This window comes from Cervus elaphus, chromosome 13, assembly GCF_910594005.1.
Source record: "Cervus elaphus chromosome 13, mCerEla1.1, whole genome shotgun sequence".
Taxonomy (NCBI): domain Eukaryota; kingdom Metazoa; phylum Chordata; class Mammalia; order Artiodactyla; family Cervidae; genus Cervus; species Cervus elaphus.
In genome coordinates, this window is record NC_057827.1 from 51,420,233 (window position 1) to 51,441,599 (window position 21,367).

The following is a 21,367-nucleotide window of genomic DNA, read 5'->3' on the forward strand; positions in this document are numbered from 1 at the left end:
GCCATTTAGTACATTAGTACTAAAAAAAAAAGATGCTTGCCAAGAAGTTCCATCCCCTCACAAAGTTCTAAAGATAGGTTACACATCTGTTTCTGACCCACCAAATAGGCAATTAAAGGAGAATAATCATGCTCTGTTATAAAATTCAATGTTCACTGGTAAAAAAAAAAAAAAGAAAAGAAAGTAACCTAGAAACAGCATAAACTTATTAAGAGAGAAAAGAGAGATTTCTGTCACATGGTCTCCACATAAAGGATACTATTTAAGGATGAATATCTAAATCAATGGCCAATGATGTCACCTAAGACCTGTTGTGTAGGTGAAAAAGATTATCTGATTATTTAGAAGTAAAATGTCTTATTTATCTAAAAAAAAGAAATGGGCAGCTCTGCTGCTGCTGCTAAGTCGCTTCAGTCATGGCTGACTCTATGCGACCCCATAGACGGCAGCCCACCAGGCTCCCCCGTCCCTGGGATTCTCCAGGCAAGAACACGGAGTGGGTTGCCATTTCCTTCTCCAATGCATGAAAGTGAAAAGTGAAAGTGAAGTCGCTCAGTCATGTCCAACTCTTCACCACCCCATGGACTGCAGCCTACCAGGCTCCTCTGTCCATGGGATTTTCCAGGCAAGAGTATTAGAGTGGGGTGCCACTGCCTTCTCTGTACTTCCTCCAGATATTTTTCTTATAATTGATTTATAAAACAGAAAAAGCATAACATAATAGATTTTAACCACCATGGCTTTGAAAGAAACTGTATAAATAATTTTATTTAATTTTTCCTTGGTAAAACAATGGGCAAGAAACTGCTGTCTATATTACCCCTAAACATCCTGTTAGGCACAGTATGCAATAAACTATACTAATAAAAGCCATCATTTGCAAAGGTCTTTATAATTTACATAGATTTTACACTCAGTACAACTTGCTTTTTATGACACGTTTTTATATTAAGACAATAACTGCACAAAACAGGAAACTAAAGTGAAGCAATTTTTCTAACTTCCAATCAGTGATTTCATATTCAAACTTAGTTCTGACTCCAAAGATTACAATCACTCTATTGCCTCTGACTCTTGGACGGCAAGGAGATCAAACCGTTCAATCCTAAAGGAAATCAGTCCTGAACATTCATTGGAAGGACTGATGCTGAAGCTGAAGCTCTAATACTTTGGCCATCTGATGTGAAGAACTGACTTATCTGAAAAGGCCCTGATGCTGGGAAAGATTGACGGCAGGAGGAGAAGGGGGCAACAGAGGATGAGCTGGTTGGATGGCATCACCACCTCAATGGACATGAGTTTGAGCAAACTCCAGGAGTTGGTGATGGCCAGGGAGGCCTGGCGTGCTGCAGTCCATGGGGTTGCAAAGAGTCAGACACAACTGAGCGACTGAACTGAACTGACTGCTTCTGACAAGTGAATGAATTAGCCACACAGTACAAAATAGATTCTTTAGCAAGAACATCAGGCAAGTTATAAAAAGTGAGCCTGGCTGTGCTCCTGTGCTATAGGTACACAAGCTGTTACACCAGGGGAGACTGCGAGAAGGTTCACTAGACCTGTCTGTACTGTAAGGTACACTGACCTGTCTTGAAACTGTAAGTAAATCTGCAATTACCTCAAAAGAAAAAGTTTTTAAGACAGTAATCTTTCAACTACACTTGGCAATGGTTTTTCCTTTGCGAGGTTATGGGTACAAGAAATAAAACTTCAGACCTCTAGTTTGATCTCGGGGCTCTATGAGAAAGGCAGGATATGGTTAGAGCAACAAGATAGAAAATAGGACTTTGTGAAAAAGGAAATAAAACATGAGGAGTAGAGGAGGTATGAGTAAATTTTCTTCATCTAGAAAACAAATTCAAAGGAAACACACTTGAATCGAAAAAAGATAAGGAAATACTTTATAATAAGCCTTATCAATCTCTCTCTCACACACACACACATATATATAATAGTCTTCTTCATAATTTCACTAAATACTTCCATGGTGTTAGGAAACCTACGGACAAAGGGGATTCACCTGGTAGGAGGATATGAGCTCAACAAGCATCCTCTTGTAGTTCCCCCCTGCAGTTCCACAAGGTGATCAGAGACATACAGGGAGACTACATTATGTTGAAATGCTGATTTTATCACTTTCTGGTGGTAGAGCTTGAGCACTTTCTGCTGGTAGAACTTGAGCGGACTATGCAACTTCTTTGGGTCTCTGTTTTATTTGCTAATAATGATGGAGGTATACTGCACTTTTTGTAAATTGCAAAATGCTAGAAAAGTGCTAGTATTATTACTCCCTGCTAGTTCAGAGACTTCAAAAGAGGTACATATCTGATCACAGTCTCAAAGATAACTCTGAGAATAAGAGGAGTGTGTTAACCATCTATGCAGTGGGATATGGGAGGCACTGAAAACCAACTCTTCAAAATGGAAATAAGTCCATCCTTCACCCATAATCTACCAAAATGTTTGCTATTCCACTACTGAAAATTCACTTTAATATGTTGTCAATAACTTAGGGCAAATCTTAATTCTTACTTATTGTTGTAATCCCATACTGAATCATGCCTAACACAGTAATTGATCAAAAAAAACAAAAAAACAAAAACATCAACATCTATAAGAAAAGGCTCTATATCTCTCAAAACTCCAACTTTAAATCCAAAAGGATTGCAAAAGATAATATACTGAGGTTTTGAGGAACTAAAAGAGGCTACTTGTTGAATCCATATCCTCCATTGCTTTTTTTGCGGGGGGAGCAGAGAAAGGTTTATTGCAAGGACAGGAGGTGGTTCACGTCCTTAAAAGCCTCAAGCTTCCCACAGAGTTTCAGTAAAATATTTTTAAAGTTTTAAAGGGCCAATGAGAGTGATGTGATCAGCTCCTGATCAGCTCCTGCACAGTTCACTGACTGGCTGATGGGGAGGCAGCAGGGTGGTAGACATTATCACAGGGGTTGGTTAACATTATACGTCCTTAGGCTCCAGGAGGCCTGGGGCTATAGGTGCTCACCGTTGTCAAGTACTTCTTCCATTGGTGGGGCGGTTTTCACATCTGCAAAACAACTTAGCAAATTTGCATCAAATACTATTAACTAGATATTTCTCAGAGTAGCTAAAGCAGAGGAAATGGGGGAAGGCCTGTCCCAGGAAGGTCCTATAGGGTCCTGATCTGCTTGGTTACAATTCCCCTCCTTTTCTTTCATTCTCCTCAATCTTGAGGAGAAAAAGTTTTAAATAAAAAAAGAAATAAAGGTTTGGATAGAGGGGTTAATTATAAACTTGACAAAGGTAACCACAGGGTCCTGCTTGGTTACAATTCGTCCACAAACACTGCTTTGAGAATAGCTGGTGGCTTCTGAGTCTGACACAGCCACTGCACTTCCAGATATATTTCTCTCCACTGACTTCTCATATGATAACCCACAGTAGCAGACGGGCTTCCCAGGTGGTACAGTGATAAAGAATCCCCCTGCAATGCAGAAGACACAGGAGACTTGGATTCAATCCTCAGGTTGGGAAGATCCCCTGGAGTAGGAAATGGAAACCCACTCCAGAAATGGAGAAAGAAATGGCAACCCACTCCAGTATTCTTGCCTGGAGAATCCCATGGACAGAGGAGCCTGGTGGGCTACAGTCCATGGGGTCGCAAAGAGTCAGACACAACTGAAGCGACTTAGCACACACCAGTAATTCTGGCTTGGAAAATTCCATGGACAGAGGAGCTGATGGGCTGCATCCATGGGGCTGGCAAAGAGTCTAACACAACGGAGCACGCACACGTACTTGCATGGTAGTAGACACCACTGTGCAAGGCCCAGATTCCTACTCCAGAACATATATATATATATATGTATATATATATATATGTATACACACACACACACACACACACACACATATATGACAATTTATCATAATGAGTTGCCTCACAAGATTATGGAAGCTAAGAAGTCCCTCAACCCGCCATTTTCAAGGTGGAAACCCAGGTAAGCTGGTGGTGTACTTCAGTCTGAATCTGAAGGCCTAAGAGCCAAAGGAGCTGATGCTCTAAATCTCAGTTCAATGGCAGGAGAATACTGATGTCCCAAACAAAATAAGCAGAAAACAAATCAGTTCTCCTTTCTTTTGCCTTTTGTTCTATTCGGGTCTTCAACAGACTGGATAAGGTCGACTTGCATTGGGAAGGGGACTCTGCTTTACTGAGTCCACTAATTTCAAACACTATCTCATCCAGAAACACTCTGACAGACACAATCGGGATAATGTTTAGCCAAACATCTGCCTACCCTGTGGCCCAGTAAAGCTGACACATAAAAACCATCAGACAATTGCACTGGAGTTTGACCTCTGCTCAGTCTGGCCTCCTTCACTACCCCACGCCATCGATCCCCTGGATTACTTCCCAACAAACCTTTGGCATGTAAATACCCATCTCAGGCTCGGTTTCTCAGGAAAATGTGCCGGTGTCACCGACTCCTCCTGTAAATAAAGTAAACTCCAACACTTCAGTGTGAGACGTCTGTTGTGGTAAGTACTCTCAAGTATAAAATCAGGCCTGCCTTTTGTGCCTTCGGGAACCTGATGACTGTATAGAAAAGACGGTCATTATCATTATACTTCTCTGAGAAGTCCTAGTTTTCATTAAATCTCTCAATTTTTTCATCTCATGACTCATGTACATGTTAAGAAGACACCTAAGTTCTGAATTTTCTTGCTGCTCTTACTGTGAAAGTGTAATTGCTGATCAATAAGAACTAAGGTTTATGGTGCCTTTTTCACACTATCTGTTTGGGCCACTAGAGTGTAATTGCAAAGCTGCCAGGGTATATTCCAAGCTGCATTATATGGACTTTGTGATTTTATACACTGAATAAGTGTTAAAATTGATGAGAGAAGGTAACATTTATTACATTATGAAGAAACTATGTAAAGGATTGTTCAATGAACGCAACTTATTTTGTTGATAATTCATATCAGCCATTATATAAAAGTTATATTTCTTTAATTATATCTAAAATCATCAAAACATTTAAGTTAAATGACACAATTTGGGAAGTATTTGATGTCACGGGACTACTGAATAGAGTACTTCATTATTTGCATGTCATTTAAAGGCAGCATACATAGGATTTACAAATTTTAGTTCATTCAATCAATAAACATCATTTGAGCCCACTTTGTGCATCAAAATTCTGCATCACTCTCAAGAACAGGAAGAAAATGAAAAGTATGCTTATCTCTACATTCAGAGCATTCCACCTGACACTAGTTCACTACACCTGTCAATTTGTTCAGCTAAGTTTCTGTCTGGAAATAATTCTGAATCAGAGGGGAAAATGAACAAGTCAGACTTAGTGGACTCTCCATCTTCCATAATTTTAAAAATTCTTTTATGAGAACCAAATCATTCACTCTGGAACTCTATTCCCTCTCTAAAATTTTAGGAGCTGTCTCTGAGACACTCCTTCAATCTCCTTAGAAGAATAAGGTAGGAAAAGATATTCTTAACTTCACAGCCCTGATTAGAAAATTTTAACAGAATTGAATCTGGGTTCCAGCAGGGTAATTCAATGTTATCCATGCCAAAAGAAATGTAGAGTTCTTTTTTAATATCAAAGTACATTAAAATTTTTAAATGTTTCTGTATTTGATCTACTAGAAGATATAAACACTTTGATTACACTTAGTCATTACCTTTAGCATCTCTGCACAAATTAAATCAAGGAAATAAATATCTTTTGTACATATCATGATGAAAACAATGAAGAAAATATTTCACTTCCATAAAATATGAACAAATTTTAATCTAGTTGGACAATTTTGCTGAAACTTGACCCAATATTTAATGTAGAAATATGATTAGATGAGAATAATATGAATGAAAATGACGGGTAAATCCAAAGATTTAGCAAAGGTACATGATCATTGCTAACTATCTATGTGACAGAATTTTTGTATCATCAAATAAGAGACTTTAAACTTTGGCTAGCACTGTAAAACCTGTCACCTAAACTGTGTAGCAGAATCTGAAAATGATTGATCTTGACAAATTATAGGTCTTCTTGAAGAAGAGTGACATATTTTCAAAACAAGTAGAAACCAGTCAGCTTTGGAGATGACAAAAACATATAATATATACTGTTAATTGCTGACATTTATATAGAGTTGACACTGGATATCACTCATCATAGTAATTACTAATAGCAATTTGCATATCCAGAGCCCATAATGAAATTTTGCTAAGTTCAATTTTTTTAATTGATTTTCAACCTTCATGTTAATGTTTCTTTCATTAACATGAAGTATAGTACAACTCTTTCCAACATTTTTATTGCATACACAGAAGATAATAAAATTTGTACCAAGTCCCTCCTGGCCACCCTGAGGAATGAGGGGACTGACAGACATCTTGGCATACCTAAAACCATGGTGGGACATCAGCTTAACATGATCAGTTTTACAGAGATCATCCATTCTATGGTTTATCTATAAACCACCATCCCAAACCATGCAAACAGTGCATGTTACGCTGTGCTCAGTGCTGTCCAACTCTTTGAGACCCCACGGACTGTAGCCTACCAGGCTCCTCTGTCCATGGAATTCTCCAGGAAAGAATATTGGAATGGGTTGACATTTCTTACTTCTGGGGATCTTCCCAATCCAGGGATAGAACCCATGTCTCTGTCTTCTCCTGCATTGGCAGATGGATTCTCTACCACTGAGCCACCTGGGAAGCCCTAAGCAGAGTCCTGAATATTTATAGTTAAGGTAAAATCTCATTATAAAAAATTATCTTAAAGTTACTTCCATGTCTTCATTGAGGCAATTACTGCAAATTATATACAACAAATGGTTCGTGATCTCATCAGTCCTTGTTGTCTATGCAAAATACTGTCACTTTGCTGTCTGGTTGGAAAACACAGTGACACTCCTGCCAGAAAATCTGGGGAGGAAGAGTGACAAGGTGGTCAACACTTTGGCCGCTGCAAATTGAAGATCTGCTACTTAATCTAGAAAGAGACGGCTCTGGCTTCCCACAGTGGATCCAAGAAAGTGGGAGGATTTCCTGTAGACCAGATATGGACTGTTCTGGTGAAACAGCCTGAAGTTGTTTTAAGTCCTACACATCTAAATTCTACCCAGAAAGAAGAAGCAGTGACATACCATCCAAGGTCTTAAAGGAAGGAGCTGTCTGAGAACTAGCAACCCAGAGGCAGAGGAGACCATGAGGGAGGCATGAAGTGCCCACAAAAGTGTCTGCATGGTTAGGGCAGCCTTACATGTCTGCCAAGCCCAAAAAGCACATGTTTCAGATCTTATCAGCCTATCAATAGTGATGCCATCATTAGAAATGCCTGGGACAGTCACCTAGGCTAGAACTACCTGTGCAGAGCTGCCACAGACGTTTGCCCCACTGAAGCCAGTGTTGCAGCCCTTGGGGTTCTTATGATTTCAAGATGCACTTCAGCAACAACCATTAGGGAACTCTGAAAAAACAAGGTTCATTACTGACAGGTCCTGGGGAATACACAGCATGCCTGAGGCATCATGGGTAGAGATGGAGGTGCCCAGGCTTTCACAGGTTCACTCTTTATTGGTGAACTTAAAACATAAGAGCAGGAATTAAAGCTTGGGAAGGGAAAAGCAAGATGCCAGATGGTCGGTTACCTCGGTCAACCAGAGCTTCCCAAAGAGGAGGAACTACAGGAGTAGACCAATCTAGCTCTGTAAGTATCCAGTATTGTTGGCAATCGGTTTATTTAAGATGGGTGTCCTTGAAATGTATGCCTCCACAATCAAAAGCTTAGTGTCAGGCACTTACATTACAGTCAAAAAAGCTAACTGGTAGGCTCTTACATCACAGCATACCACCATCCTGTGCCACTTCCCGTTCAAGTAAAAATGCCCAGATCCTCTTCCCCACCTACCACACTCCAAAACTAGCAAATGGATAAGGCATGATGACAAAATGAAATTATAATGGAGTAATCACAGTTCAGGCATACAGAAAGAGTCAAATAGCCGTTAAGGATCTGGTCTCAGACAGTCCCTGCAACAATAAGAACTTGAACTTCACTGAACTGTACCAAATCCAAGGACACCGCCAGGCGTATTCAGAAAAATACCTGCCAACTGGAATCTCTCAGGGTCTCCCCATTTAACTATGCAAATATTTCTGACCTCAACCAATCCTTACTTAAAAAGCACCCTTAATTCTTGCCAGCTCCAATTATAATTCTTGATAAACAACTCATTTAACTAACTATAACCTTGCAGATTTTTTGTCTTTATAAACCTCCCTCATCTTCAAATCCAGCAGAACACAATTCAAGTGTTCCTTGAGTCTATCTCCCAGGCTGCAGTCCTAACAAACCCCAAATAAACACCTTTTCTATGCCAACTGGGTATCCATTTCTGAAATTTTGGTTGACAGAAAGTACATGAAAAGACAAAAGGCTTCTTGTCCTCTATCCTCAGTGTTAGCTCCTTTCCGGGAGAGGAGGAAAAGTTGATATTAAATCACACTAAAGAGTTTTGAGGAATGCTGGACACTGGGTATCTATTTTCTGAGCTGAGACTATCAAGAGCTTGATGTGACTTTAGCACTCTCTTTTAAAGCCACCAGAAAAGTCCTGGGGTCCTCCCAGATTTCTTCCATGGCAAGAGAAAAACCATTTCCAGTAGGTAATTTTTATAGGTCCAAGAAGGGTAAGAAATTGACTTGTTTTATATTTATTTGTATTATAGGCTATACTGAAATGTGCTTAAAACAGAAAACACCTATAAATGTATAACCTTTTCATGTCCACTTTAAACTTTACAAAACTTCTCTGAACTGCACACCAAAAATCTGACCTTTTCGGATTGTTTTATAAGAGGGCTCTAAATCACAAAGTTGCCTGAATATATAACTGAACAAGCAGATTAAGACCCAAGAATGAAATCAAAGTCTACATGAGATAAGGGAAATTTTCAGGTAAATTTAGGACCTAAAGTTAAATTTTTGGGAAAAAAAAAAGAAAATGGGTTTTACATCACCAAAGATAATATAAGCTAGAAGATAAAGTCATGCTTCTTATGAAAAATTAAATAACTACTCCAAGTTATTAAAATTATGACCTAAAAATATTGAGAATTGAAAGAATTCAGTTATTAGCATGTTGATACTTCTAATTTTTTGAAAATTCAGAATTTATCACTTTTGAAATCCCATAAGTTACAAGTGTCAAGTAAAAAGTAATTTCAGTAAAGATGCTCAAAAAACATAAAAGCTTTCTGTTCATGGTTTCAAAAGGCCTTTCTATTTAGATATTATACAAGATGAATTATTGAAGAGAACCCCAGAATTTTCTAGGAATAACCTCTTCCTCATATAAAATAACACTGACCAATTGGCTTATGAAAATGAGGATCATGAGTTAGTATGGAGTAAAAAAACCAAAGGGAGACAAAAGATAACAATGTGGACTTTTTCAAAACAACCTTATACTTTTTGAAAATTATTTTCTTAATTATGAGAAAATAGACATAAGATGTAGTATACGTGCTAAGTCACTTCAGTCATGTCCGACTCTTTGTGACACTATGGACTGTAGCCTGCCAGGCTCCTCTGTCCATGGGGCTCTCCGGACAAGAATACTGGAGTAGGTTGCCATGCCCTTCTCCAGGGGATCTTCCTGAGCCAGGAATCAAACCCATATCTCTTGCATCTCCTGCAATGGCAGACAGATTCTTTACCACTAGCGCCACCTGGGAACGTGTGAAAGTCGCTCAGTCATATCCAACTCTTTGCAACCCCATACAGCCCATGGGATTCTCCAGGCCAGAACACTGGAGTGGGTTGCCATTCCCTTCTCCAGGGGATCTTCCAAACCCAGGGATCGAACCCAGGTGTCTCACATTGCAGGCAGATTCTTTACCAGCTGAACTACCAGGGAAGCCCACCTGAGAACATAGGCCCAGATTAACCCTCTCTGGCCCAGGTTTTTCATTAGGCCATACCACTCTGGTGTGGTTTTGTTTATAATTAAAGTAGGAATTTATTGACAGACCCTCTTCCTAACTCCACCAAAACACACCATATAACACACACACACACACACACACACACACACACACAGACTAACATGAAAAAGCCTTGAAAGGTATGACATTTGTAAAATAATTACAAATGGTCGCACCAGATGCCAACAGACTTCATACCTCTTTGCTTTGTTTGCAATAGCACCTTTCACTGAGAAATTTTAAATTCTCTGATCATTTACATCTCAACTCACCAATGCACACTGGTTTTGCCAGTATTCACATTTCCAACTCAGTTGGAATATTCTGAATCTAAGGCAATGTTTTCAAGTTTAGATATAAATGACTGAATTCTGAAGATTTTCATTCTCTGCATTTTAAAATCTGCAGCATGTCAATTAAGTAGCTGGATTATTTGTCAGGTGTTGATTTAACTATCTTGCCAGCTGCTGTGCTGGCATCATGAAGTTCTTCCAGATCCCTCAGCAATGAGCCACCTAATCTTAATACAGAGCACTTTTCTAATGTGTGAACAGTCAAAGAGAAACCTATCTAAAGACCCTTACTGTCCCTTAAATTAGGAAACAACGCATGCAGAGTCCTTTCATGTATGAGGCTAATTTCCTGACATTAAGGGAAGGTAGGCAGGCTGCTTTAATTATACAGGAAGCCCCTTTTTTAAATATGATTGCTATGTTTGAAAATTTTTTTAAAAGGAATTTTGTGGATCTGTATATTCCAAATAAGCATTCTGTGTAAACATATTATCTTTCAGCACGTGAACTAGCCAGGCTGATTTTTTAATTCTGGTCTGTAGATTCTGAATGAGCAGTGAGAATCTCTCTGTCTGAGTGCAGTACTGTCACTGGGCAGAAATCAGTCATCATGAATATTCATTGAACACCAGAGTGCTGCCCTAGACAGAGGAGAAAGCAAAACAGAAAGTGTCCATCGAATCAGAAGAAAAGGACTCAAAGTGATCTGTGAAAAAGAGAGCTGTTGAACCTGATATACTGTAAGACTGTATCTCTTTTATGTCAACCCATGAATAACTTTTTCCCTCTGGAATATTCTGATTTTATTTTTTCTTTATTAATATAAATGTAAATACTAGTGGTCAATTATGGATGCTTGCCTTATACAGGACTATCGAAAATACTCAGATATTTAAATTGGTTGATTCAATTTAGATGATAGGAAACAGTCACTACCTGGCTGCTTATTCAATATTGCCCTTCCCATCTTTCTTCTAATTAGGCTGTATTGCACAGTCTGCCTTTAACTCCATTTTGAGTATTTAACCAATATCCTTGAAGTGTTTTCTCCTTATTAGGTGAAAGTGTGAAAACCAGAAAATATTAGGACAGGATCTCTCTCTCTTATTTTTGTCTTTATACATATGGAGCACTTACTTTGTGCTATTCTACATATGTAGTGTCTTACAAATATACTCACTTAAAGAATACAGTCATCATGTATAGCAGATACATTAAGGTCTCTGTTTTACAGATGAAGGAACTGAAGTTCAGAAAGGATCTGCTGCAAATCACTCAGCTGATGAGAGGCAGAGACCACATGTGAACCAAGTCAGACTCCAAATCTTGTACCTGAAAAGTAACACGCTCCCCTGCTCTACAGACGGCCTTCATTTCCTTCTACCAGCCCCGGCATTCCCACCTGCGTGGCACCTTCCTCCACACTTCAGTCAGATATCAGTTCCTTGCTATTCTTTAGAAGAAACTGGAGTTATTGGCCTAAAGTATTCAGATTGACTCCAATGACAGTTTCCAGTTGACTACATCGTAACTGACCTTGCTGAGTGGCACAAGTGATTCAGAAGTTCATTCTTTCCATGCTCCACTAGGAAGTGAGTGGTTAAAAAGAGCATAGACTGAGGAAAACAAGGGATAAGTGAATATGGAGTACAACCATTAAAATTACATGAAAAGGCAAATTGGGAGAGCCAAATATTATTACTGTGAAGAATTACTTCACACTGCCTCTGACCACAGTTAGAAAAACTGCCACGATACAAATGCCTTGGCCGAGATGTCAAGGTAAAACAACTCTTTTTAAATGTTTCCTAATAAAATTTTTAAGATGGAAAATAAATGTTAGAACAAAGACAACAGAACTTCAAAACAGAAAAAATCTCTAACTGCATACAATGAACATAACGCCAAATACTATCCTTCTCCAAACTTCTCTTTCACTTGTCTTACTTATATACCACATTCAAAATATAATAGAAGTTCAGCCGCAAAGTCAACTTAGAAAGGAGAATTATATGGCCTAGCTGCACAGATTGATTTAATAGCAAAGTCCTTCCCTATAAAGACATATATATGCTATCTGGAAGAACTTTCAAGTTCTTCATTTTATTTTTTACTAACGATTGAATGATTATAGGAAAAAAACTCACTCTTTCCTCTTATTCTCAGCAAGAAGTGTCAGCCGCGTGATTTGGGGGAAAAAAAGTAAACTTATCTGGGGTGATCAAACAGGAAATCAGCATCCGTAGTTTTGGGTAGATCCCTCAGGTTGCAGTATTCACTGTCTATACTTACCTTCCTCTGTTCTTCCTCTTTTTGAGCTGTTTTGCTACCCACCCATCCCCACCCCCCACCCAAGATCTCTGGCCCATAATTTTGCTCTAACAACTACCATATTGGGAACCTGACGTTTCTGCACATTATAAGCTTTATTGACATACAATATTGTGTAAGTTTAAGGTGCATGATGTGACGATGTGATACTTACATAGTCTGAAATGATGAATTTAAAAGCTTCTTATATACTACTTTGGCTCAGGCATTTACAGTCTAATTCTCAAACCAGAACAGCAGTTACTATAGGAAAAGGATTCTTTCTTTCTTGTCCATTTTGGTATTTTCAGAGCCTGGCACAATATCAGTACTTAAAAAACAATCGTTGAGCTCCAAATGATTTGGATGGAGAAGCCAATTTTAAGTCTTTGAAAATCCATGACAACATGTACGCATTCAGACTGTTTCAAGATAGAAGCTTAACTGATGGTTTTTCTTCCCTTTCTCTGGTACAAGAGGATGCCTGCATATCCTTTCACCACAAAGAAAAATTTAAGATCAGGACAGTTACCTAGGAAGAAAGCTTGTATTGAAGTGTCTAATAATTGGGGTTCCAGGTTTAATGGGCAATTAGCTCAAATGCTAAAGAACTAGACAATTGAATGTGAGGCGACAGTAAAAATAACTACCTTTTGGAGAAACAAGAACTACCCCACATTAAAAGGAAGAGATAGGATGTGAACGGTAACAGAAGGATGAGGTAAGTACAAGGGGCCCTCAGAAGTCTGGAAACAGTCCCAGGGAAGTTGTCCAAGAAAGATAAAGGGCCACAGTCTCATAAAAGTTGAGCAGGTGCAATTAATGGACTTCAAGAAAACTACTTCCTTTGCATTTTATCTCTGTAAAACAAGTATTATATTTCCCTTTAATAAACACTCCTTAAAAGTTTTCCTGAAAATATATGAATGTAAGACTAGAGGAAAATTTTCTTATTCCACTCTACTATTCAATCTTCCCCTCTTCTCCCTAAAATGAAAAGGGAGCAACTGTGAGAGGGCATACACCAAAGACCCTGTCCAATTATGGAAAGTATTTTCTGCGAACCCTAGGAAATAGAACATTCACAACCATGAGAGTGATTGGTGATGACCAAACTAGAAAGCGATAGAAGAGACTGATGTCTGATAATCAGTATTGAAAAGGCAGTGCTGAGATTTAAAGGGAGAGTTCTAGAGAGAAATGAGAACTGCCTGCTACATCTGGATCCATATGCTCCTGCTACACAGTACAAATATTAAAAATCATGAATCTCAAAAAAATCCCATATCATAAGTTATAGCACTATTATAAAATGCAATTTTGTAGAAACATCTATTTTATGTGACAGTATCCTTAAAGCTCATAAAATATTTGCGTTGTAGGCAGACATTTTTTTGAAAACTGAAACTAACTTCATAACTCTGAGCTACCTTCTAGTAGGAAAGAAGTAAAACATCTCCTAACTTTAGGACAAAACATCTGCCCTGTCTTTATCACTAAGGAAAGCTTTCTTCCTAGCCAAGCGTTCTTCACAGGAACACACTGAAAGCTGCAAGCTCTTTAAAGTCCAACACGTTTCACTGCACCACATCCACCCTGCAATGGTCTAGAGAAAAGATCACAGGAGCTATGAGACTAAAAAATCTAACCTGAAAGAAGAAACACATAGCCACTTTAATGCTCTTATGAAAAGGTGAAAATGAGGGGAAAGGATGGTTCGATAGAGGACACAAGGAAATCTGAATCTCTGAGTTCCAATATTAACTCCATTACTATCACAGCATGTGGTCAAGTCATTGTTGTTCAGTCACTAAGCTGTGTCTGATTTTTTGCAACCCCATAGACTGCACCATGCCAGGCTTCCCTGTCCTTCACTATCTCCTGAAGTTTACTCAAACTCATGTCCATTGAGTCAGTGATGACATCCAGCTGTCTCATCCTCTGTCATCCCCTTCTCCCCCTGCCTTCAATCTTTCCCAGCATCAGGGTCTTTTCCAATGAGTAGGCTCTTCGTATTAGGTGGCCAAAGTATTGGAGCGTCAGCTTCAGTATCAGTCCTTCCAATGAATATTCAGCATTGATTTCCTTTAGGATTGACTGATCTGATCTCCTAGCAGTCCAAGGGACTCTCAAAGGTCTTCTCCAGCATCTAGTCATCATCAGTGTTAAAATTTTTCACCAATTAATTAAGAACACACACAGAGAAGGCATGAAACACTGCCATGAAAATGATTTCAGATATTCCCCATCTTAAATGCCTTGCAGGTCTTGATATAACATCTCCACTCTTTCTGTGACTACTGAAAACCTTGAAAAAGCTGAGCTTTCATAGTTTTCCCAAAAACTAAGACTGGAAGACAATCTTCTCAAAAAGCCTTTCTTTAACTATAATCACCACTACCCGTGTCTTTACTCTCATCCTGTGTTATTTGCTTCATACCACTTCAGTTCAGTTCAGTCACTCAGTTGTGTCTGACTCTTTACAACCCCATGGACTGCAGCACACCAGGCTTCCCTGTCCATCACCAACTCCTGGAGCTCACTCAAACTCATGTCCATCAAGTTGGTGATACCATCCAACCATCTCATCCTCTGTCGTCCCCTTTTCCTCCTGCCTTCAATCTTTCCCAGCATCGGGGTCTTTTCCAATGAGTCAGTTCTTCATATCAGGTGGCCAAAGTATTGGAGTTTCAGCTTCAGCATCAGTCCTTCCAACGAATATTCAGGACTGATTTCCTTTAGGACGGGCTGGTTGGCTCTCCCTACAGTCCAAGGGACTCTCAAGAGTCTTCTCTAACATCACAGTTCAAAATCATCAATTCTTGGGCACTCAGCTTTCTTTATAGTCCAACTCTCACATTCATACATGACTACTGGAAAAACCATAGCCTTGACTGATGGACCTTTGTTGGCAAAGTAATGTCTCTGTGTTTTAATATGCTGTCTAGGTTTTTCATAGCTCATTTCTAAAATTATATATATATATTTCTATTTATTATTTAGCCTATAAATTCCATTAGAGACAGCACTTTCTTGTTTCCTGTTATATCCCCAACATTTAGAAGCCATGCCTAACCTAGCTATAGTAGGGACTAAATAAATATAGACTGGATAAATGAATGAGAAAGATTGAGACAAAAATGAAACAATAGTTGCATAACCCATTTTTTGGTCTCATGAAATGTAAACCCCCTCCTACCACAAAGAAAACCGAAAAACTGTCCCTTTACTCAGAGACTATATATAAACCAAAGAGCAAATTGACAATTAACCTTAGACAAAACTGCTGATTTTTAAAACAGCAAAGTGCTACTGAACTACCCACATACTCCTAACCCCTACTCTACCTCCTCCCTCACCCTCACCTCCACCCTTACACAACATATTCCTACCTGCCAGGGTTATGAACTCCCAGAAAAAAGCCAGGCAGAAAACTAGAGAGGCCTAAAAATGGCTCATTGCTCTAAAATGATATTTCTCACAAATGAACTTTAGCAAGCAAAGCAAGACAGGAAGAGCCCTGTTACAGTGAAAGAGCAAAGCTGTGGTTTCTGTATTCCCTGTCGTCTCAAAGCGTCAGAAAACTAAGCACCGGGATGGGACACAATCACATATGTCCAGCAGAGCTGCCGCATATAAATACCTGACAGACACAGAACTGGGCTACACTCATCAACTGGCCTTACCGCTTTAAATCTAAGAGCTAGGATTGACACCTAGACCCAAGAAGCAGGTCCAGCAGTAGAAACTAAAAAACAAACAACAATAGCATGGAATCTACTTTTTTATAATTTATGTTTTGACCACACCACAGAACATATGGGGTCTCAATTCCCCAGTCAGTGATCGAACCCACACCGTCAACAGCAGAAATGCAGAGCTGACCACTGGACCACCAGGGAAGTTCCCTGGAATCTATTTTTTTTTTCTTATTTCAACAACAACAAAATTATCTTAAAGATTCAGGGAATGGGCAGACTTCTGAAAATAATTTGCTAGAGAAATCAAGATAACATTCCAAAAAACTTTTGACAATAGGATGTAACACCTGAAAGTCTAGGAATATGTTGAGATGAAATGAAAAAATAAAGGGATTAAAGGAGAAGCAACTAAAAAAAAGAAAAGACTGAAATGAAAATGAAAATATGAGGTAAGAAAGCTAACAAGGCACTGAGAGCTAAATGCACATTACTGTGGAACTTGTTCTGGAAAAGAAATACATTTGTGATAGAAAGCACAAATTTGAAAAGTTCTTCCACAACATGAAGAACAGTGGTAAATAACTGGAGACAGGGCAGACATGCTAGGTATAGAGGATGAAGAACGAAACTCCAAACTAAGAACTATAGATGGACCCTAAGAAGAAATCACAACAATGAGCACAAATGAGATAAATCAAGGAAAATCATAACAATTAATGCAAATTAAATAAATCAAGGAAAATACTTATTTAGATGAAATGTATACGTATCTAAAGAACTCCTCATACATCCAAGTTAATAAGTAAATATATCCTAGCACATTTTTAAACTATAATTTAAAAAATCCAACAATCATTTAGGCAAAGAAACAAGTTAACTACAAATAAATACAGAAATATACAATAATATATACAAATAAATATAAATTGTTAGGCAATGGAGAAATGGTTACAATGTTCTAAGAGAAACAGTTTTATAATCAACTGAACTGAATATCAGACCCCAACCCCTCACATGAACAGAATGCTTTCCCAGAAGGAATGGTCCATAGTGCCTTAACCACAATGTCAAATTTAGGAAACTCTAAAAGCAGAAAAGATGTTCTTGTAAATCATTTGGTGGCAAAATGATGTGAAATGATTTATAGGGGTTTTTTAATTCCTCAAGTGTTAATATTCATCATTTTGTTGCATCACATAAACGTTAATAAACAACTACAGCTTATTGCCACATACTCTGCTGGAATATTATACAATATGCAATATTCATCCTTTCTAAAATTCAAAATATTTTGAAATTCCAGAACACATTGAAGGGTTCCAAGTAAGAGATCATGGAACTTGAGTAGATTAACTCACCCAGAAGGCTCATTTTCTTATACAATAGTAACCCTGACCAGCTTATTTCGGAGAAGGCAATAAATGGCACCCCACTCCAGTACTCTTGCCTGGAAAATCCCATGGACGGAGGGTCCTGGTAGGCTACAGTCCATGGGGTTGCCAAGAGTCGGACATGACTGAGCGACTTCACTTTCACTTTTCACTTTCATGCATTGGAGAAGGAAATGGCAACCCACTCCAGTATTCTTAACTGGAGAATCCCAGGGATGGGGGAGCCTGGTGGACTGCCGTCTATGGGGTCACACAGAGTCGGACACGACTGAAGTGACTTAGCAGCAGCAGATCAGTTTATTTATCAATAACATACTGTACCTCGCTGGACACACTAACAGACAACTGATTTTTTTCTACAATCTGCCCTGGGCTCTAAATTTTAGAAGACATCCATGGAGGAGGAGTCATGCCTGACTCTCCTTCCCAAATACCTAAACTACCGGCCCACAGTGAAAGCTGGAAAAGCAGTACTTGCACCCTTCAAAGTGATGAAACTTTCCATCCCCAAAACTCATCTCCAACTGCTTTCCTCCAGGCATATGGATTGAACCCGAATCTCCCATACTGTAGTCAGATTCTTTACCGTCTGAACCACCAGGGAAGTCCCATATTTATTCCATCTTTAAACAAGTACTATTCTATCCAACCCACTAAGAGCCTGTCCTTTACCTTGGGCTCTAGACTTCTGAGCCTAGGGAAATGTCGGCTTAACACAAGAGGTTGTGTAGCCCTGACACAGCTGTGTTCAGGTACCTGAACAGTCTAGAGCATCATTCAGTGAAATTTTGAACCATCTACGTTACACTGAAGTTTTTCTAAGATTTGCTCCAATGATGGAAAGGATCAGACTATGTTTCCCCTTTACTTCTCAAGCTGATTCACAGCTGTGTCATAAAACAAACCCTCTCTATTTTGATTCTCAGAGCTCTTACTGGGCTCTCCCTCCAGACCTGTTGGCTCTGACTTGCTTATTCTCTATCATATAATATCACACAGAGTTATTATTTTAGCTTTATCTCATCACTTCAGGGGCTTCCCTGGTGGCTCAGATGGTAAAGAATCTGCCTGCAAAGCGGGAGACCCAGATTTGATCCCTGAATTGGGAATATCCCCTGGAGAAGGGAATGGCAACCTGCTCCAGTATTCTTGCCTGGAGAATTCCATGGACAGAAGAGCCTGGCAGGCTACAGTCCATGGGGTTGCAAAGAGTCAGACATTACTAGGTGACTTTCACTTTCACTTCATCACTTCAGATTCATCTTTTGTTGTTTATCCAGAGCCTTTCACTATATACTTCAGATGTTTTAAAACCTCTCCTCACCCAGAATACAAAATTTGGCTTGCCTGTGTTCAGTGTCCCATAGCCACAGACAAGCCCTAATGTATCTGTTAAGATCAGCAAATGTACTAGGGAAAAAAATAAAATTAGGGTTGAACAAGGTAACAGTTTGTTTACATCAGTTATGAGAAGTCCATAATATCTAGTCCAAGACTATTAACGGCTTTTCCACGGTCAAGCATCCTGTCTTCATGGTCTACTAACTAAAACATATTCTCAAGGCCATCCCATAGACAAAATGGCTGCTAGAACCATAGCTTTGACATATATCTTCCAGGCAACAGGAAAGGAGGCAACAAGAGACATGCTTCTCAGCCGAGGCAGCTCCTGAAGATGTTCTGAAAGCCTCATTCAGAGCTCAATGCTTACTTCTTGTTCCAGCTCATCTACATAGATTCACCCAGCCACAGAGAAGGCTAGCTTTAATTTGGCCAGCAGCACACTGTTTATAATTGCCAGGACATGGAAGCAACCTAGATGCCCATCAGCAGACAAATGGATAAGGAAGGTATGGTACATATACACAATGGAATATTACTCAGCCATTAAAAAGAATTCATTTGAATCAGTTCTAAGGAGATGGATGAAACTGGAGCCCATTATACAGAGTGAAGTAAGCCAGAAAGATAAAGACCAATACAGTATACTAATGCATATATATGGAATTTAGAAAGATGGCAATGATAACGCTATATGCAAAACAGAAAAAGAGACACAGATGTATAGAACAGACTTTTGGACTCTGTGGGAGAAGGCGAGGGTGGAATGCTCAGAGAGAACAGCACTGAAACAAGTATACTATCAAGGGTGAAACAGATCACCAGCCCAGGTGGGATGCATGAGACAAGTGCTCAGGGCTGGTGCACTGGGAAGACCCAGAGGGATGGGATGGGGAGGGAGGCGGGAGCGGGTATCAGGATGGGGAACACATGTAAATCCATGGCTGATTCATGTCAATGTATGGCAAAAACCACTACAATATTGTAAAGTAATTAGCCTCCAACTAATAAAAATAAATGAAAAAAAAAATTTTGGCCAGCTGCAAAAGCTACACGTAAATGCAAACAGGCAAACAAGAATTTTGTTCCTTGCAAAAAGGAGAAAATGAATTTAGGTTGGGCAGCTAGCAATCTACCAGGAGTTTCTGCCATAGCTGCCTCAGTCCAGCATGAGATCAGACATTTATCGGCAATAATAAAACACTCATCTCTCAATTTATACCTTATTTAGATTCATAGGAAGCAGTAAGAAAATCAAAATAAATTACAATTTTCTTATAATAAATAAGAGGCAAAGGGATATGTTTCAGCAGGTTGGAAAAAGCAGACATGTCTTTTTGATATTTTAACAAGAGCCATAAAAAATGAGGAGTCTGTAGGGGGAAGATCTATTGAAAATGTCCAGGAAAGCTGTAAATATCACTGGTCATATTACTGGCTGCTTTATTCTTTATCTTTCCCCTTATAGGAATTCTGGCCATATCAGTGGTGCCCCAGACCTACCTCTCCCCTACAAGTTGGCAGCACTGACTACTATTACTCATGTGTTTTTGCCTTCTTCAATGCAGCGAATTTCCTCTATATTTTCCACAGTGGGTATCTGTGCAGTATCAGCTGTGTTGCCCAGTCATGATATCTCTTTAAAGTGCTAAGACACTGTTAAAAATGTAATAAACACATGCAGGAAACATCTAATCACACAGAACAAATCCCAGAATCCCAAACCATACAGCGTCAGATGGCAACTGGAAAGAAGGAGGTGGCCTCTGGGAAATCTCACTCAATTCCATGAATGTGCCGGTTCCCGAGTTATCTAGCCCACAGAAGACCCAACACATACTGGCAGGCAACTTTAAAACATTCTTCGGGAACTGTATCTGTATGTATTTAAATGTTATTTAATTCATTATATTTTAATTCCAAAATCAAATTATATACAATATAAGAAGCAAGAATAAACCCCTCTATTTAAAAAAGAGCTCTACTTATATACACAATGGAATATTACTCAGCTATAAAAAAAAAGGAATGTATTTGAGTTGGTTCTAATGAGGTAGACTAACCTAGAGCCTATTATATAGAGTGAAGTAGGTCAGAAAGAGAAAAACAAATACTGTATGTTGCCACATATATATGGAATCTAGAAAGATGGTCCTAATGGACCCATATGCAGGGCCGCAATGGAGACACAGACACAGAGAACAGACCTGTGGACACAGGAGGGAAAAGAGAGGGTTGGATTAATGAAGAGAGTGGCATGGAAACATATACACTACCATATGTAAACAGATAGCCCGTGGGAATTCCCCGTATGATGCAGGGAGCTCAAA

The 21,367-nt window shown here is 39.1% G+C and overlaps 1 long non-coding RNA gene across 1 annotated transcript; it reads left to right on the plus strand.

Moving 5' to 3' along the window:
• Positions 1-4,391: 4,391 nt before the first annotated feature.
• Positions 4,392-13,525, plus strand: LOC122706775. Its single transcript, XR_006344459.1, has 2 exons — positions 4,392-4,523; positions 11,529-13,525. It is a non-coding gene; the product is annotated as an uncharacterized LOC122706775 (long non-coding RNA).
• Positions 13,526-21,367: the final 7,842 nt, after the last annotated feature.